At 42.8% G+C, this 20,591-nt stretch overlaps 1 protein-coding gene across 1 annotated transcript in view; it reads right to left on the reverse strand.

Moving 5' to 3' along the window:
• Nucleotides 1-20,591, reverse strand: part of LOC311132173 (mediator of RNA polymerase II transcription subunit 30-like) — a 35,447-nt gene that overhangs the window by 934 nt on the left and 13,922 nt on the right. The gene's annotated exons all lie outside the window — the stretch shown is intronic.

A 20,591-nucleotide genomic window follows, 5' to 3' on the forward strand; every position in this document is an offset into this window, starting at 1 on the left:
TAGACAGACACTCAGGAGCTATTGTATCTGCAGTTCAGTGAAAATACAGTGCTGTGAAAAAGTATTTGCCCCCTTTCTGATTTTCTCTATTTTTGCATATTTTTGATACTGAATGTTATCAGTTCTTCAACCAAAACCTTTTATTAGATAAAGACTACCTGAGTTTACAAATGACAAAAAATGTATACTTATTGTATTTATTTAATTAACAAAGTTATGCAACACCCAATTCCCCTGTGTGAAAAAGTAATTGCCCCCTTACACTCAATAACTGGTTGTTCCACCTTTAGCTGCAATGACTCCAACCAAATGCTTCCTGTAGTTGTTGATCAGTCTCTCACATCGCTGTGGAGGAATTTTGGCCCACTTGCATGCAGAACTGCTTTATCTCAGCGACATTTGTGGGTTTTGAAGCATGAACTGCTCGTTTCAAGTCCTGCCACAACATCTCAATTGGGATTAGGTCTGGACTTGGACTAGGCCATTCCAAAACTTCAAATGTGTTGCTTTTTAACTATTTTCATGTAGACTTGATTGTGTGTTTTGGATCATTGTCTTGCTGCATGACCCAGCTGCGCTTCAGCTTCAGCTCACAGACGGATGGCCTGACATTCTCCTGTAGAATGGTTGCAGTCATTGCAGCTAAAGGTGGCACAACAAGTTATTGAGTGTAAGGGGGCAATTACTTTTTCACACAGGGGAAATGGGTGTTGCATAACTTTGTTAATTAAATAAATAAAATAAGTATCATTTTTTTTGGTTATTTGTAAACTCAGGTTCCCTTTATCTAATATTAGGTTTTGGTTGAAGGTCTGATAACATTCAGTATAAAAAAACATGCAAAAATAGAGAAAATCAGAAAGGGGGCAAATACTTTTCCACGGCACTGTATATTAAGATGAAATCCATTTTGCTCTCTCTCTAATGCTCCTTTAGCCGTGACTAATTACCAGCCATTTTTGCGAGCACAGATAACACCTTCAGCAATCGATTTCACACAGCCCCTCTTAATATAAACGATTTATCTGATTGTCCTTGAAGATATTCCGGAGTGGAACATTTGGAACAGTTCAAGTGTGTCTCTAGGGGGTTCTTCTCTCTCTTTTGACACCAGGCTTTCACTATGAGTCACTGGGAGGGAGGAGTGTGTACTGTACTATACGGGATGTACCTCATTAACCCCACCAGCGACTCTTTAAATAAAGATGTCCTTTATCTTCTATTTATGAGTTGAGAGATTTATCTTTGGAATTTCAGTTCAGTCATGAGACTCGAGCACACAGCAAGCTGTAAGCCTCTGATATACTGTTGAGTCATACATAAGCACTGTTCCAAACAATACAATGTCACAAACATGCAGTGCTCCCTCTATATACTCTACATACAGTGAGGGAAAAAAGTATTTGATCCCCTGCTGATTTTGTACGTTTGCCCACTGACAAAGACATGATCAGTCTATAATTTTAATGGTAGGTTTATTTGAACAGTGAGAGACAGAATAACAACAAAAATATCCAGAAAAACGCATGTCAAAAATGTTATAAATTGATTTGCATTTTAATGAGGGAAATAAGTATTTCACCCCTCTGCAAAACATGACTTAGTACTTGGTGGCAAAACCCTTGTTGGCAATCAGAGGTCAGACGTTTCTTGTAGTTGGCCACCAGGTTTGCACACATCTCAGGAGGGATTTTGTCCCACTCCTCTTTGCAGATCTTCTCCAAGTCATTAAGGCTTCGAGGCTGACGTTTGGCAACTCGAACCTTCAGCTCCCTCCACAGATTTTCTATGGGATTAAGGTCTGGAGACTGGCTAGGCCACTCCAGGACCTTAATGTGCTTCTTCTTGAGCCACTCCTTTGTTGCTTTGGCCGTGTGTTTTGGGTCATTGTCATGCTGGAATACCCATCCACGACCCATTTTCAATGCCCTGGCTGAGGGAAGGAGGTTCTCACCCAAGATTTGATGGTACATGGCCCCGTCCATCGTCCCTTTGATGCGGTGAAGTTGTCCTGTCCCCTTAGCAGAAAAACACCCCCAAAGCATAATGTTTCCACCTCCATGTTTGATGGTGGGGATGGTGTTCTTGGGGTCATAGGCAGCATTCCTCCTCCTCCAAACACGGCGAGTTGAGTTGATGCCAAAGAGCTCCATTTTGGTCTCATCTGACCACAACACTTTCACCCAGTTCTCCTCTGAATCATTCTGATGTTCATTGGCAAACTTCAGATGGGCCTGTATATGTGCTTTCTTGAGCAGGGGGACCTTGCGGGCGCTGCAGGATTTCAGTCCTTCGCGGCGTAGTGTGTTACCAATTGTTTTCTTGGTGACTATGGTCCCAGCTGCCTTGAGATCATTGACAAGATCCTCCTGTGTAGTTCTGGGCTGATTCCTCACCGTTCTCATGATCATTGCAACTCCACGAGGTGAGATCTTCCATGGAGCCCCAGGCCGAGGGAGATTGGCAGTTATTTTGTGTTTCTTCCATTTGCGAATAATCGCACCAACTGTTGTCACCTTCTCACCAAGCTGCTTGGCGATGGTCTTGTAGCCCATTCCAGCCTTGTGTAGGTCTACAATCTTGTCCCTGACATCCTTGGAGAGCTCTTTGGTCTTGGCCATGGTGGAGTGTTTGGAATCTGATTGATTGATTGCTTCTGTGGACAGGTGTCTTTTATACAGGGAACAAGCTGAGATTAGGAGCACTCCCTTTAAGAGTGTGCTCCTAATCTCAGCTCGTTACCTGTATAAAAGACACCTGGGAGCCAGAAATCTTTCTGATTGAGAAGGGGTCAAATACTTATTTCCCTCATTAAAATGCAAATCAATTTATAATATTTTTGACATGCATTTTTCTGGATTTTTTTGTTGTTATTCTGTCTCTCACTGTTCAAATAAACCTACCATTAAAATTATAGACTGATCATGTCTTTGTCAGTGGGCAAATGTACAAAATCAGCAGGGGATCAAATACTTTTTTCCCTCACTGTATATGGATTGTTAGTGTGATAATAAATACCAACAAACTAATCAGAAATCCTTAAAAAAAAAACTCAGATGACTGAATTAACTGCTACTCCAACCTTCCCTGCCTTGTGACGTAACATTTAAATACCGTTGGGAGAAAAACAGAAGTGGAATATATTTTTAACACTCATATTTCAGAGCTGCAGGTCTATGAATGATCCCACTGCTGATGGAAAGTGATGGCTCTGATAGTTCTGACTGGTCGGTCAAATCTGAGAGAGAACAGCCTAGCCTGCCTGCCGCTGCAGGGTCCGACTCCCTCCCTCCCTCAGTCTTTCTCGCTCCCTCTCTTCAGGGATCCTGGGGATGCACTCTCTCCTTTCCTCGCCTGCCACTCAAGACCGTTTTCATCCACATTCGTTCCTTTTGACACGGTCTGACATTGTGTAGGGCGTAGCAGGGTGGTTGGTCAACAAATCATGAAAGTAAACACAGAATTGTGTTTTCATCTGCCGTCTGTAGAGGCCTCCCACAGACAATAGGCCTACCTGAGCTAGCATAGACACAACTTGATACAGTACAGTGAACTGACAGACGTGTGTTTGCGTACGTGCACGCAGGTTATTGTTATAGTTGTTTCCTCTTTCCCATGACAGCCAGCTGCGGTATGGGGGACGATGAGATGGAGGATGAAAGTGTTTCCAGGGCATGTGAGGTGAACGTGACGAGTGATGGCCAACTGCCAAGGAGATCCTGCCTCTCTCTCAGATGCTTTCATGGCACACCTGGGCAGAGGACAGAGAGGCGGTTTCACCCGGGCAGATGTTGGAGTGCTCCAGGGCACTGGCAATCTTCATGTCAGCATATCTCCTCTCCTCTCATATGTACTTTTTCTTTGTCCTTCCAAATCCGCTGAGTGAGAGAAGAGCGATTCAAGATGATACCCATTACTCATTAATACCCAGAACTTTTATCTTGACAGCTTCCGTGATCTTCTCCTTTCTTAGTCTGACTTTAAAGGGTTCCTCTCAAGTCAAATCAGTGTGTTAAAAAAGCAAAGATTAGACAAAGGGGTTATGCATATCTGAGGGACGGTTAGATTTACAGGAGGAGACTTTGAACGGAATGACTTCATTATTAGTCGCACTTTTAAAGGAGAACAATTGGAAGAAGTGTGAGAACTATCTGAGCGTTGATGGTTTATCATATAGAACGCTGTGTGGACTGAGTGAACGTTGAGGCTGAAGCGTTGGGGCTGCTCTGTCTTTCTCTCTCTCACTTTTTCTCTCGCTCTCTCTCCGTTCCCTTCATCTGATTCTCTTCAACCCTTATCTCGAAATGAGATCAAAGGAGCCGTCCTCAATAATGGGGTGAGAGACGGAATACTTTTTGATCAAAACATCTTCTTATAACAATTCTGGTTCATTCAAATATGCCAAAGATTTCTCTCTCGGCTGAGTGACAAAGTTCTAAGAGCAAACCCCAAAAGCTTTATCACTCCTATCACATTTTGGAGGCAACATCTCAGCCACCCTCACACTGTAATTTCTATTATTTTCAAACAGTCTGGTATAGTCCTGAAAGTACAAACAGATAGACAGTCTATTATCTTACATCATTTACATTTCAGTAATTGATTCTGTTGGATTTTGCCCCAATAGAGACATTCAGGGTTTTGATTAATTAGACAAAACTAATCTTGTTATGATATCATATCAATAGATGAGAGATACCCCCTTTTTTACGTTTCATCTACAATTACAAACACGCCACCCTTTCAGAACCCGGTTCCTTTTTTATTGAGCGGATTTCGATGATAACTGACGAACGGTTTCAACGAGATTTAAAGTTTGCCGGCCAAAATCGAGAATAGCGGGTCGTGCTAAAAACGTGCCTTCAATCTGGATTTCACTCGGCTAATCCGCCCTGTCGCTGGTGATTCAAATCGCTGCTTTCACTCTGGTGGATCTGGCTGGGAATTACAAGTGTAAGTGTCTGTGAGTGAGGCGAGGGGATTAGGCAGATGGGGAGGTGGGTAGGAGAGGACAGAAGAGAGGAGAGGAAAGAAAGAAAAGGAGAAGAGTGTACTCGTATCGCTGCGATAGCACCCTCCTCCATAATCTATCAGTGCTTCCTCGCTTTCATTGGCAGCCGAGGATGAGTCAGTTCTGAGTAAGTAGAGTAAAGGCTAGACCAATTATGTACCAAAGTTGTATGTTTTTCTGCCATGCATAATATGCAGTAGGATATGTATTGTATAACCGCACACTCATAATTTGTATTCAGTTTTTTTTTTCGGGTTTGGGCTCATAAGCCTATGCATATGCATAAGCTCTAATATGCATATGGATGTTTTGAATTAATCATCACCTTAGAAAACGCTGTCCATTTCGTTGTGTTAGGCTTTGAAACAACAACCACAACAACCATGTTTTACACTGTTTCAACCTGCTGTCTTTCTTCAAATTGATCATCACAGTGAGGTGAATTTTAAAAGTATGATAGGCCTACTGTTTTGATGATAAGTGTTTGATGTGATTTTCGATTTAATTTGCATTAATGTCAGAGTGGTTAGAGAGACAATATAGCCCTGAGTACCAGGCCATTAGGACTTGATGGTAGCTAGCATGTTGGGTAGTACCAAAGCATGTCCAGAGTACATAAAAGGAGATTACCCTGACTCAATGGTCACGTGGAATTTTACTGTGGTCATGACTCATGTCTGGCGTTAATACGGTCACTGCAACAGCCCTAGGTGTGCCTGGCACCTACTACCATACCCCGTTCAAAGGCACTTAAATCTTTTGTCTTGCCCATTCACCTTCTGAAGGCACACATACACAATCCATGTGTCAATTGTCTCAAGGCTTAAAAATCCTTCTTTAACCTGTCTCCTCCCCTTCATCTACACTGATTGAAGTGGATTTAACAGATTACATCAATAAGGGATCATAGCTTTCACCTGGATTCATCTGGTCAGTCTATGTCATGGAAAGTCGTTTCTAATGTTTTGTTCACTCAGTGTACATACAAATCGTTCCGAGTTAAAACCTAGGCAACAGTAAAAAATAAAAAATAAAATAATAATAATAGTTGGAAACTGTTGGAATATCCGCCCATATGACCGTTACGCACAGGACACAGATATAATTACAGTGACCCATTTCAAAAACAACTTGCATACCTCAAATAATTTGATATCAATGAGATGGGCACATGTAGTAGTTACAGAAAATCTAATATACCTGTATACAAAATTACCAAGTGGAGACCTGGATGGCAAGACAAATCAACGTAACATATTCATGTAAGAAATGGTCTGATATCAAACTCTTGGTTCAGACCTTTAGGAGACATGGTGGACAAATGATGAATCCAATACGATTCTCTTCTCAGTAATAGATTTTCAGTATCTCCACCCCTCCTAGGAGCCTTAAGATGTTCGATACCAATGTATCTCAGAGAGCTGATGTTGTGACTAGCCTCCATGAAATACGCAGCCACAGGGTTTCTCTAATCAAGAGTCCTGATATTACTCCTGTGTTCTGCTATCCTTGTTTTCAGAGCTTGTTTTGTTTTTCCTACATAGCATAGACCACAAAAACACTTGATCAGGTATACCACATTTTTTGTAGAACAAGTAACGATATCCTTAATCTTAATGGCCCTGCCCATGAGGGGGTGATTGAACGTTGTGCATTTGTTCGTAAAGTTACACTGGGTACATCGGCCACATCTGTAATTACCGTCCGGCACATTGTCTAGGTAGGTGCTAAGTGGCACCACCATTTGACTGATGTTGGGGGTGTGTCTAAAGACTACCTGCGGGGGTTCTTTAAACGTATTTTCCAGTTGTGGGTCAGTGCTCAAGATGTGCCAACGTTTCTTTAATGATATGGTTGAACTGTTTGCCAAGTGGGAGTATTGAAGGAAGCATTGGACTCGTTGGTCAGGGGGGCGGGGTGGTTTGTGAGTGAGGCTGTCATCCTGGGTCATATTTTTGTAGCGGTCCCGTGCGTCATGCAGCCATTCCTCTGGGTTACCCCGCAGTCTAAAGCGCTCATCCAGACAGTGCCCTTGTTTGTCCTAGTCACTGTGTACTACAGACCCTGCGTATGCAACTGTATTGGCTAATAGAGCTCCATCAGTGCAGTAGTATCAAACAATTCACAACAATACAAACAAATCTAAAAGTAAAATAATGGAATTAAGAAATATAAATATTAGGACGAGCAATGTCGGAGGGGCATAGACTAAATACAGTAGAATAGAATACAGTATATACATTTGAGATGAGTAAAGCAGTATGTAAACATTATTAAAGTGACTAGTGTTCCATTATTAAAGTGGCCAGTGGTTCCATGTCTATGTACAGTTGAAGTCGGAAGTTTACATACACCTTAGCCAAATACATTTAAATTCAGTTTTTCACAATTCCTGACATTTAATCCTAGTAACAATTCCCTGTCTTAGGTCAGTTAGGTCACCACTTTACTTTAAGAATGTGAAATGTCAGAATAATAGTAGAGAGAATGATTTATTTCAGGTTTTATTTATTTCATCACATTCCCAGTGGGTCAGAAGTTTACATACACTCAATTAGTATTTGGTAGCATTGCCTTTAAATTGTTTAACTTGGTCAAACGTTTCGGGTAGCCTTCCACAAGCTTCGCACAATAAGTTGGGTGAATTTTGGCCCATTCCTCCTGACAGAGCTGGTGTAACTGAGTCAGATTTGTAGGCCTCCTTGGTCGCACACGCTTTTTCAGTTCTGCCCACAAATGTTCTATAGGATTGAGGTCAGGGCTTTGTGATGGCCACTCCAATACCTTGAATTTGTTGTCCTTAAGCCATTTTGCCACAACTTTGGAAGTATGCTTGGGGTCATTGTCCATTTGGAAGACCATTTGCGACCAAGCTTTAACTTCCTGACTTGAGATGTTGCTTCAATATATCCACATAATTTTCCTTCCTCATGATGCCATCTATTTTGTGAAGTGCACCAGTCCCTCCTGCAGCAAAGCACCCCCACAGCATGATGATGCCACCCCCATGCTTCACGGTTGGGATGGTGTTCTTCAGCCTGCAACCTCCCCCTTTTTCCTCCAAATATAACTATGGTCATTATGGCCAAACAGTTCTATTTTTGTTTCATCAGACCAGAGGACATTTATCCAAAAAGTACGATCTTTGTCCCCATGTGCAGTTGCAAACCGTAGTCTGGCTTTTTTATGGTGGTTTTGGAGCAGTGGCTTCTTCCTTGCTGAGCGGCCTTTCAGGTTATGTCGATATAGGACTCGTTTTACTTTGGATATAGATACTTCCAGGCTCTGTCGTAGCTGGCCGTGACCGGGAGACCCATGGGGCGGCGCACAATTGGCCCAGCGTCGTCCAGGATAGGGGAGGGAATTGCCGGCAGGGATGTAGCTCAGTTGGTAGTGCATGGCGTTTGCAACACCAACGGTTGTGGGTTCGATTCCCACGGTGGGCCAGTATGAAAAAAAATAAAAATAATGTATGCACTCACTAACTGTAAGTCGCTCTGGATAAGAGCGTCTGCTAAATGACTAAAAATGTAAAAAAAAAAAAAAAAAAAAGTAAAATACTTTTGTACCTGTTTCCTCCAGCATCTTCACAAGGTGCTGTTGTTCTGGGATTGATTTGCACTTTTTGCACCAAAGTACGTTCATCTCTAGGAGACGCGTCTCCTTCCTGAGCGGTATGACGGCTGCGTGGTCCCATGGTGTTTATACTTGCGTACTGTTGTTTGTACAGATGAACGTGGTACCTTCAGCCGTTTGGAAATTGCTCCCAAGGATGAACCAGACTTGTGGAGGTCTACAATTTTTAATTCGGAGGTCTTGGCTGATTCCTTTTGATTTTCCCATGATGTTAAGCAAAGAGGCACTGAGTTTGAAGGTAGGCCTTGAAATACATCCACAGGTACACCTCCAATTGACTCAAATGATGTCAATTAGCCTATCAGAAGCTTCTAAAGCCATGACATCATTTTCTGGAATTTTCCAAGCTGTTTAAAGGCACAGTCAACTTAGTGTATGTAAACTTCTGCCCCACTGGAATTGTGATACAGTCAATTATAAGTGAAATAATCTGTCTGTAAACAATTGTTAGAAAAATTACTTGTGTCATGCACAAAGTAGATGTCCTAACCGACTTGCCAAAACTATAGTTTGTTAACAAATTTGTGGAGTGGTTGAAAAACGAGTGTTAATGACTCCAACCTAAGTGTATGTAAACCTGTATATAGGGCAGCAGCCTCTAAGGTGCAGGGTTGAGTAGCCGGGTGGTAGTCGGCTAGTGATGGCTATTTAACAGTCTGATGGCCTTGAGATAGAAGCTGTTTTTCAGTTTCTCGGTCCCAGGTTTGATGCACCTGTACTGACCCCGCCTTTTGGATGATAAGCTTTCCTCCTTCTCCACTGCGGTCCCGTCGATGGGGATAGGTGCGTGCTCCCTCTGCTGTTTCCTAAAGTTCACAATCAGCTCCTTTGTTTTGTTGACGTTGAGACGTTTTCCTGGCCCCACTCTGCCAGGGCCCTCACCTCTCGTCATTGTTGGTAATCAGGCCTACTACTGTTGTGGTGTCTGCAAACTTGATGATTGAGTTGGAGGTGTGCGTGGCAACGCAGTCATGGGTGAACAGGGAGTAAAGGAGGGGGCTGAGCACGCACCCTTGTGGGGCCCCTATGTTGAGGATCAGCAGAGTGGAGGTGTTGTTTCCTACCTTCACCACCTGGGGGCGGCCCGTCAGGAAGTCCAGGACCCAGTTGGAAAGGGCGGGGTTCAGACCCAGGGCCCCGAGCTTAATGATGAGCTTGGAGGGTACTATGGTGTTGAAGGCTGAGCTATAGTCAATGAACAGCATTCTGACGTAGGTATTCCTCTTGTCCATATGGGATAGGGCAGTGTGCAGTGCGATGGCGATTGCATCATCTGTGGATCTATTGGGGCGGTAAGCAAATTGAAGTGGGTCTAGGGTGTCAGGTAAGGTGATATGATCCTTAACTAGCCTCTCAAAGCACTTCATGATGACAGAAGTGAGTGCTATGGGGCAATAGTCATTTAGTTCAGTTACCTTTGCTTTCTTGGGTACCGGAACAATGGTGGATATCTTGGAAGCAAGTGGGGACAGCAGACTGGGATAGGGAGAGATTGAATATGTCCGTAAACACTCCAGCCGTCTGGGCCAGCAGCCTTGCGAGGGTTAACACGCTTAAATGTCTTATTCACGTTGGCCACGGAAAACGCGAGCCCACAGTCCTTGGGAGCGGGCCATGTCGGTGGCACTGTGTTATCTTCAAAGTGGGCGAAAAAAAGGTGTTTAGCTTGTCTGGGAGCAAGACGTCGGTGTCTGCGACGTGGCTGGTTTTCCCTTTGTATTCCGTGATTGTCTATAGACCCTCCCACATACGTCTCGTATCTGAGCCGTTGAATTGCGACTCCACTTTGTCTCTGTACTGAAGTTTTGCATGTTTGATTGCCTTACGGAGGGAATAATTACACTGTTTGTATTCAACCATATTCCCAGTCACCTTGCCATGGTTAAATGCGGTGGTTCGCGCTTTCAGTTTTGCCCGAATGCTACCATCTATCCACGGTTTCTGGTTTGGGTAAGCCTTGTAGGCATCTCGAAAAAGGCGAGTAGCAGTGATCTAGTGTTTTCCCTAAGCGAGTACTACAGTCAATGTGTTGAAAGAACTTCGGTACCGTTTTCCTCAAATTTGCTTTGTTAAAATCCCCAACTACAATGAATGCTGCTTCAGGATATGTGGTTTCCAGTTTACATAAGGTACAGTGTAGTTCCTTGAGGGCCGTCGTGGTATCAGCTTGAGGGGGAATATACACGGCTGTGACTGTAACCGAAGATAATTCTCTTGGGAGGTAATGCGGTCGGCATTTGTTTGTGAGGTATTCTAGGTCAGGTGAACAAAGGGACTTGAGTTTCTGTATGTTATCACAATTCCACCATGAGTAGTTAATCATGAAACATACACCCCCGTCTTTCTTCTTCCCGGAGAGATATTTCTTACTGTCTGCGCAATGAACTGAGAACCCAGCTGGCTGTATGGACGGGGACAGTATATCCCGAGAGAGCCATGATTCTGTGAAACAGAGTATGTTACAGTCCCTGATGTCTCTCTGGAAGGAGATCCTTGCCCTGAGCTCATCTACTTTATTGTCCAGAGACTGAACATTAGCGAGTAATATAATCGGAAGCGGTGGATGGTGTGCCCGCCTCCTGAGTCGGACTAGAAGTCCACTCCGAATTCCTCTTCTCTACCGGCGGCGACTTGGAGCCTCTGGGATAAGTTCAATTGCCCTGGGGGGTACGAACAAAGGATCCAATTCGGGAAAGTCATAATCCTGGTCGTAATGTTGGTGAGTTACCGCCGCTCTGATATCCAAAAGTTATTTCTGGTTGTATGTAATAACACAAAAAAAAAACATTCTGGGCTAATGTAAGAAATAACACACAAAAAAACAAAATACTGCAAGGTGGCTTAGGAGCTAGAAGCAGAGCTCAATGCACTGAATTATGCCAATCTGTATGTTGGGTTGTTTGAGAATAATGTGATTTTCAGCCCTAACAATCCATTATTGTGCCATATCAAGCTCTGGAAACGCTTAATTGATGACATATTTCTTTTATTTCATAGTACAGCAGAGAACTTTATAAATTCCACTCCTTCATCAATATAAGCACTGAACATCTGAAATTCACCCTCACCTTTGATGTGCATGAAACAAGTTTTCTGGACATTTTGATAAAGAGGGAGGGGGGTGGTTTTAATACAGACCTATATGGGAGGGGAAATTTGTATATTTTGGGATGTGAGCACTCACATCAGTTTGACCTGACGAAGATCCGTTTCGGATCGAAATGTTGTCAATAAAGCGGTGAATTGGGAGAATAAACAGTGTGTGGGCCTTCCTGTTCTTTTTATGTTGCACCTAACCCACATTTTCCAGGACTATTCTTATCATGTTACTGAATGTATTCAGAGTATTTTCAGACTTCGTTATCAACAAATGCGGCGAAAAGTACAGTAAATGTCAAATGCACATAAAATCAACAGTGTTATGTTTGGATTCAGTCTTGTGTCAGGTGAACTGTTGTGTTCTCACCTTTGGTCTACTAATTTTCCCATAATCTCCAAACTGTCATCTTTCAATTGCTACCATGGTTATTATGCTTTTCATATTTCTTCTGTAAGAAACATTTAAATTTAGCCCTATCCATATAGGCCAATTCCCACGAGTGTAAAGGGTTAATAACCTTAATTGAATTTACAAACTTTATGGCTTTTTTAAGGAAGAGTTTAACTGCCCTAGTTGGCATGGGCCTCCCAGGAGGACAAAGGCCCAAGGTATGGTGGGGAAGATAAAGCCTTCCACTGCTCACTGGCAGAAATATAATAGCCATGTTGTCATCCTCTACATACACCACGCCTTTCAGTATGTCCTCAGCACTGAGCTGGAAAGCTTGCAGTGTCAGCCGACTGTTGCAGAACAGTTCCCATTGATTCTGCTGCTTTAGAAGTAGCAGTGCCGCTGGTGCTTTTTTTCCTTCTTCAGCACTTGACTTGCCGCCAGGTAGCGGTATTGATTGGGCTCTACTTTGGGATTTTGTTCATAGTGATTATATATGAGCGGCACAGAGGCTAAGCTTCCATTTCACACCCTCTCCTTAAAACCAATGGTGGGGCCAAACACAGTCCATTGCATATTTACATTTTAGTCATTTAGCAGACGCTCTTATCCAAAGCAACTTACAGTTAGTGAGTGCATACATTTTCTTCATACTGGCCCCCCGTGGGAATCGAACCCACAACTCTGGCGTTGCAAGAGCCATGCTCTACCAACTGAGCTACACAGGGCAGTTGGTAGAGTTGATGTATAACTGTTTTCGTGCTGGATAACGTGAATCACAGAACAGTGAGTCTGACCCAAGCACTTGGACTATGGATGCATTCTTTGGGAAACACTAAATATTAGCTTTAAAACCAGGGGATCCACTCTCACATCTGCATGTAAGTTGCTTTACAGTCAAGGAGGCACACGTATTTTCAGTACAGAAAATGTGTAATCCCAGAGTTGAAAAGTTCATCCAATCCTGAAAGCGGTGTTTAGGATTTAAAGCTAGAGCAGGCTGATGAGGGTAGAGTGTAGGTTGTGCGCTCGGGGCGTGGTGACATGGAAATAATTAAATTAGAAGCACAAGAAGAAACCTGCCCTGTTGCGATTGGGGGCTGTGAGATGATTAGCTTGTATATAGGGTTCAGAAGGTGCAAATGGTTAGAGAATTGTGCTAGGAAACTAGACGCAACCCAAAGGTTGTAGGTTGAATTCCAAGCGCCCACAACAAGTTCCTTCAAATAAAAGCATCTGCACAGTGATCAGGCAGTTTAGAAAGTAGATAACAGGGACAGTGGAGACATGAAGGAGCAGACGACGGAAGGGAAGACTTTTGATGATGCAGATGATGCCTTCATATCAAAGTTTATTATTCAGAGCCTATGAGAAGGATTATCATCCAGTCTCATGTGAGTTTGATGAACCCAATAACAACTGAATAGTTTCCCCCATCATCTCTTTAAATGATATTGGGAGAAGAGTTGAGAGAGACCATAGGTTTCGGAACCCAGTAGGGACACAATATGATTAAAGGGAATGCATTTGCCCATCTGGAGTAACTCTCTTACGGCAGAGTCAAAGTTGCAAAACCAAAAGTATGTGGACACATGCTCATCGAACATCTCATTCCAAAATCATGGGTGTTAATTTGGAGTTGGTCCCCCTTTGCTGCTATAACAGCCTCCACTTTTCTGGGAAGCCTTCCACTAGATGTTGGAACATTGGAACACTTGTTTCCATTCAGCCACAAGACCATTAGTGAGGTTGGAACTGATGTTGGGCGATTAGGCCGGGCTCGCAGTCGGTGTTCCAATTCATCCCAAAGGTGTTTGATGGGGTTGAGGTCAGGGCTCTGTGCAGGCCAGTCAAGTTCTTCCACACCGATCGACAAACCATTTGTGTATGAACCTTGCTTTGTGCACGGGGGCATTGTCATGCTGAAACATGAAAGGGCTTTCCCCAAACTGTTGCCACAAAGTTGGAAGCACAGAATCGTCTAGAACAAGGGGGGACAAAGTACATCCTGCCCGCCGGGCACTTCAATCCAGCCCGCGAGAAAAAAATTTGCCTGGCAGCGTGCTCTGTATTTGGGACTACAGTCAGATTCAGAATGCGCTCAGTCATCATAGCCACTTCATTGCTTGACGACTTTTGACGTGAAAAATGAGTGCTTTGAAAATGAGAAAAGTGGACTCTGAATGTCATGTGTTTAAAGAAGAATGGACAGCAAAATACTTTTTTACTAATATTGGACACAAGGTGGTATGTCTGATATGCCAAGAACATTTTGCAGTTTTTAAGGAATATAATCTCAATCGTCATTTTTCAAGCAAGCATGCTAACTACACTAGCAATCTGTCCTCTCAGAAAAAGGCAAGGAAGGTTTCAAAACTTGCCACAAACTTAAAAGCCCAACAAAATATGTTTACTAAACGGTGCTCTACTCACATAAAATCGCAAAGCATAGCAAACCTTTTGCTGAAGGGGAGTTTGTGAAAGAGTGTATGGTGGAGACTGCTGGTATACTTTGTCCTGAGAGTAAAAGCCAATTCGAGAAAATTAGCTTATCACACAGAACCATCACCAGGCGTGTGGAAGTGATAGGTGAGGAGCTAATCTCAGAGTTGAAGAAAAAAGCAGATGGATTAAATCTTTTTTCTATAGCACTGGATGAGAGTACTGACATCAGAGACACCGCAAATTTTCCGACACTGGCCGCACTGAACGCGCCCACAATCGCAGTGCCGCACTGAGACACAGTAGCACATTAATCGACCTGCATGCTTAGTTTTCCCTCCGCTTCTCAGACTTCACCAAGATTGAGACTGAGCTGGAGCTTGTATCATGCCCCCTGTCTTTCGACAGTGAGAAAGCACCACCAGACACACAATTGGAGTTAATCAACATCCAATGTGACAGTGCTTTGAAGGAGAAGTACAAAACAGCAACAATTGACCAGTTCTATGGCTCACTGAATGAAACTAAGTTTGCTAACTTTAAAAAGTACGCCCAAAGGATGCTTGTTTTATTCAGGTCCACATATGTGTGTGAACAAACGTTCTCAGTCATGAATTACAACAAATCCCGTCACAGGTCAAATTTATTAAATTCTGTGAGAATTATCCATCAATACACTTGGATACAGGTAATAACTAATCAGTCAGATTTGGGATGAGGTGATTGGATAACTATAAATATGGCTCACAAAGGAGATGAGAATTGTTCCTTAATATGCTTTCATAAATTATATCCATTTTGTGAAAATGTTGTGAGAAATGTGTTCACAAAAAACAACGGTAGAGATGATACAAGGGTAGAATTGTTCTGCAAGCATATGTTCAGTGAGGGAAAAAAGTATTTGATCCCCTGCTGATTTTGTATGTTTGCCCACTGACAAAGACATGATCAGCCTATAATTTTAATGGTAGGTTTATTTGAACAGTGAGAGACAGAATAACAACAAAAAAATCCATAAAAAACTCATGTCAAAAATGTTATAAATTGATTTGCATTTTAATGAGGGAAATAAGTATTTGACCCCCCCTCAATCAGAAAGATTTCTGTCTCCCAGGTGTCTTTTATACAGGTAACGAGCTGAGATTAGGAGCACACTCTTAAAGGGAGTGCTCCTAATCTCAGTTTATTACCTGTATAAAAGACACCTGTCCACAGAAGCAATCAATCAATCAGATTCCAAACTCTCCACCATGGCCATGACCAAAGAGCTCTCCAAGGATGTCAGGGACAAGATTGTAGACCTACACAAGGCTGGAATGGGTATGTGGCCCTTCACTTGGTTTCAAAACCTCAATGTGGCCCTTGAGCCAAAAGGTTTGCCCACCCCTGGTCTAGAATGTCATTGTATGCTGTAGCGTTAACATTTCCCTTCACTGGAACTAAGTGGAATAGCTCTAACCATTAAAAATAGCCCCAGACCATTATTCCTCCTCCACCAAACTTTACAGTTGGCACTGCGCATTCAGGCAGGTAGCATTCTCTTGGCATCTGCCAGACCCAGATTCGTCTGTCGGACTGCCAGATGGTGACGCATGATTCATCACTCCACAGAATGCGTTTCTTTACACCACTCCAGCCGACACTTAGCATTGCCCATGGCTTGTGTGAGGCTGCTAGGACATTCAAACCCATTTCATGAAGCTCCCGGCGAACAGTTCTTGTGCTGACGTTGCTTCCAGAGGTAGTTTGGAACTCGGTAGTGAGTGTTGCAACCGAGGACACACGATTTTTACGCGCTATGCGCTTCAGCACTCAGCGGTCCCATTCTGTGAACTTGTGTGGCCTACCACTTCGCGGCTGAGCTGTTGTTGCTCCTAGACGTTTCCACTTCACAATAACAGCACTTACAGTTGACCAGGGCAGCTCTAGCACAGCATAAATTTGACTATGGAGGTCGCATGGATGTGTACTCGATTTTATACACCTGTCAGCAACGGGTGTGGCTGAAATAGCCAAATCCCCTAATTTGAAGGAGTGTCCACATACTTCTGTATATATAGTGTATATCTGCACAAAGCTTTCTTTTAAAGTTTCACCTTTTTTATGGGGGTGCTAACGTTACAGACCATCAATGTTCGTCTGAGCCTGGTGCCATATAGTCAAAGAGTGTTAATGAATAGGACAGGGTTTGGCTTGCACTTGCAAGAACAAGTGAGATGTTGTCCATACTGGAAGGGTTCTTGAAGAGTGAGCAGATAGTGGAGGGTTAACTTGGAGAAAGAGGGTGTGGGGTAGGAGGGGGTGGGGAAGCTTGGAAAGAGAAGGTTTAAGGTGTTTTGGAGGGGTAACTTGGAGATAGGGCTGTTGCGGTGACCGTATTACCGCCATACCCTTGAGTCACGGTAATCTTCTCAACTCGCTAATGATCATCAGGTCGCTAATGGCCTGGTACTCAGGGCTCTATTGTCCCTCTAACCACTCTGGCATCAATGCAAATGCAATCAAAAATCACATCAAACATTTATCATCAAAACAGTATCATGCTTTTAAAACTCACCTCACTGTGATTGATCAATTTGAAGAAAGAAGTTCAACAGCAGGTTGAAACTGAGTGGAAAACATGGACATTGTGGATGTTGTTTCAAAGCCTTACACAATGAAATGGACAGTGCTTTCTACGGTGATGATTAATTCAAAACACCCATAGGCATATTAGAGTTTATGCACATGCATAGGCCTATATAAGCTAAAAATGTAAATTAAAATTAAATAATGATTGTTCCGTTATACAATACATAGCCTACCGCATATTACGCACGGAAGAAAAACATTAAAAAACATTTGATTTAAGATGTCTTTGGTACATATTGGTCTAGCCTATACTCCAAAATTAAACAAATTCTAGTAATCACCTTTGAGTGTGGACTGTATTATTATGCATACTGGTGGACTGGTTACCTTATGCTACGCTTCAAATGTTATATCCATGAGTCTGGGAGAGAATGTATAGGCCTAGGTGATGATGTTGGTTCATTGATTGTGCAGGGTGGCTTACAGAGTTAGCCTACAATTACAGTGAATTTGTATTTTATTTTGAATAGCCTCGTAATAGGGCATTTCTTATGTTTTCATCATTAATAGGCTGACATTACCTTAAGCTACAGAGTATCTCACCACCAGAGTAGCCTAACCGGCATGATTGAAAAAACGAACCGGCGGGAAAGTGGCCTCCATTCGCCATTCGAGTGCATACAGATGACATCTCTTTTTTCCCCTGCCCCTGCCCATTTGATAATGGTCTATTCTAAATCTAAACTAATGTTACATATTGGTAAAGACAAGATTAAATTGAGAATAGTCTGATGGGTGAACATATGATCACTTGATGAGAGAACAGCACGTGTGCAGCCTGAGGCAAGGAACAGAGGAAGCTCTTTTTGAGACTTTCTCAAATCATTAATAGCCTATAATAGTCGCATCATGCAGCCCATATACGTTTTGATTTCTAAGACATTCTAAGGTTTGTATCATTCACAACTAAAGTTGTAAAATAACTCTAAATCTAGCGTATAGGACCTGTTCACTTTTATGCTCAACATAGCCACTTCATATGCGTACTCACTCTGTAATGGGAAAAATATACTTTCTATTTTATTCAGCTAGGTTCAATTATATTCTTCTTAATATCAAATCATATAAAATAATGGCACGGGACTTAAAAGCATATCTTGTCTGCTAAATGAACAAGCCTACAGCCTATGGCATGGAGCATAACCAGATAACATACAGTAATAATAATAATAATAATAATAATAATAATATAGTAGGCCAACTCATTTCTGTTCTTCTGAAATACATTTTCTTCATATCATAATTTTCCTTTAGTCCTGCCTAAAATAAATAATGGATTTATTGTGATGGTGTATATAAAATTTATTTATTATACTTTTTTTAATGTAGATGTTCCAATGATGCGGCTTGTATGAGTGAAGGCCTGGAGATGTAAAATCTATTTATGTTAATTAACGGTCAGACTTTTGCATGACAATAACCCCCCCCCCAGCTCTGACTTTGCTGATAACTACTTTATTGAGGAAAAGTGTATTTACTATGCCTGTGAAATGCTCTAACTCAGTCGCTCTGGACAAGAGCGTCTGCTAAATGACTAAAATGTAAATGTAAAAATGTAGAGAGGGTTAGCTTGGAGAGCTCGGGTGTAGTGTGAGGTGTAGGGGGCTTTAGACTGGCATTTGCTCAGTAATGCCCCCCTCTCCATCTCAGTGCCAACGAGCCGGGCTCTTTCATCTCTGCCTCAGCTGTCAGGGGCTTACAGCATCTGGGCTAGATCTCATACGCAACCGTGAAGAGAAAAAGAGGCAGGCAGATATCTGGGAAAGATGAAAGGCGTTGTAATTCTACTTTAAAGTCTCAACCGACTGGAGATGTTATTTTTGCTCCTCTTATGCAAGGGGAATGAGAACAAGGTTTGGGGTTGGAGAGAGTGGCAAAGTGTCCCTTTTGTTTTGTCGGCGCAGAAGATTCCAGTCGTTTTACTCTTCGCACCAACAGATCTAAAGTTCACAGGATCCATTTATAAACAGGTGGGAATCACAGTGTTCTGGCTGTTAAACCTATCAACCTGGTGGCATCACCATGGTCACGATAGACGTACTGTTGTACACCTAGGTCTTCCTCTTTCTAACCAGTAAGACTTTCAGCCGGCCTTGCTGTAGTTAACGAATCCAAACACACTTTGAGAAGAAAAAATACTCTAGTCAACTTGGTTACAGTGAGGGGAAAAAAGTATTTGATCCCCTGCTGATTTTGTACGTTTGCCCACTGACAAAGAAATGATCAGTCTATAATTTGAATGGTAGGTTTATCTGAACAGTGTGAGACAGAATAACAACAAAAAAATCCAGAAAAACGCATGTCAAAAATGTTCTAAATTGATTTGCATTTTAATGAGGGAAATAAGTATTTGACCCCCTCTCAATCAGAAAGATTTCTGGCCCCAGGTGTCTTTTATACAGGTAACGAGCTGAGATTAGGAGCACACTCTTAAAGGGAGTGCTTCTAATCTCAGTTTGTTACCTGTATAAAAGACACCTGTCCACAGAAGCAATCAATCAATCAGATTCCAAACTCTCCACCATGGTCAAGACCAAAGAGCTCTCCAAGGATGTCAGGGACAAGATTGTAGGCCTACACAAGGCTGGAATGGGCTACAAGACCATCGCCAAGCAGCTTGGTGAGAAGGTGACAACAGTTGGTGCGATTATTCGCAAATGGAAGAAACACAAAATACCTGTCAATCTCCCTCGGCCTGGGGCTCCATGCAAGATCTCACCTCGTGGAGTTGCAATTATCATGAGAACGGTGAGGAATCAGCCCAGAACTACACGGGAGGATCTTGTCAATGATCAAGGCAGCTGGGACCATAGTCACCAAGAAAACAATTGGTAACACACTATGCCGTGAAGGACTGAAATCCTGCAGCGCCCGCAAGGTCCCCCTGCTCAAGAAAGCACATATACAGGCCCGTCTGAAGTTTGCCAATGAACATCTGAATGATTCAGAGGAGAACTGGGTGAAAATGTTGGGGTCAGATGAGACCAAAATGGAGCTCTTTGGCATCAACTCAACTCGCCGTGTTTGGAGGAGGAGGAATGCTGCCTATGACCCCAAGAACACCATCCCCACCGTCAAACATGGAGGTGGAAACATTATGCTTTGGGGGTGTTTTTCTGCTAAGGGGACAGGACAACTTCACCGCATCAAAGGGACGATGGATGGGGCCATGTACCGTCAAATCTTGGGTGAGAACCTTCCCTCAGCCAGGGCATTGAAAATGGGTCGTGGATGGGTATTCCAGCATGACAATGACCCAAAACACACAGCCAAGGCAACAAAGGAGTGGCTCAAGAAGAAGCACATTAAGGTCCTGGAGTGGCCTAGCCAGTCTCCAGACCTTAATCCCATAGAAAATCTGTGGAGGGAGCTGAAGGTTCG

The sequence above is a fragment of the Coregonus lavaretus genome (assembly GCF_964263955.1).
Source record: "Coregonus lavaretus genome assembly, chromosome: 7".
NCBI lineage: Eukaryota > Metazoa > Chordata > Actinopteri > Salmoniformes > Salmonidae > Coregonus > Coregonus lavaretus.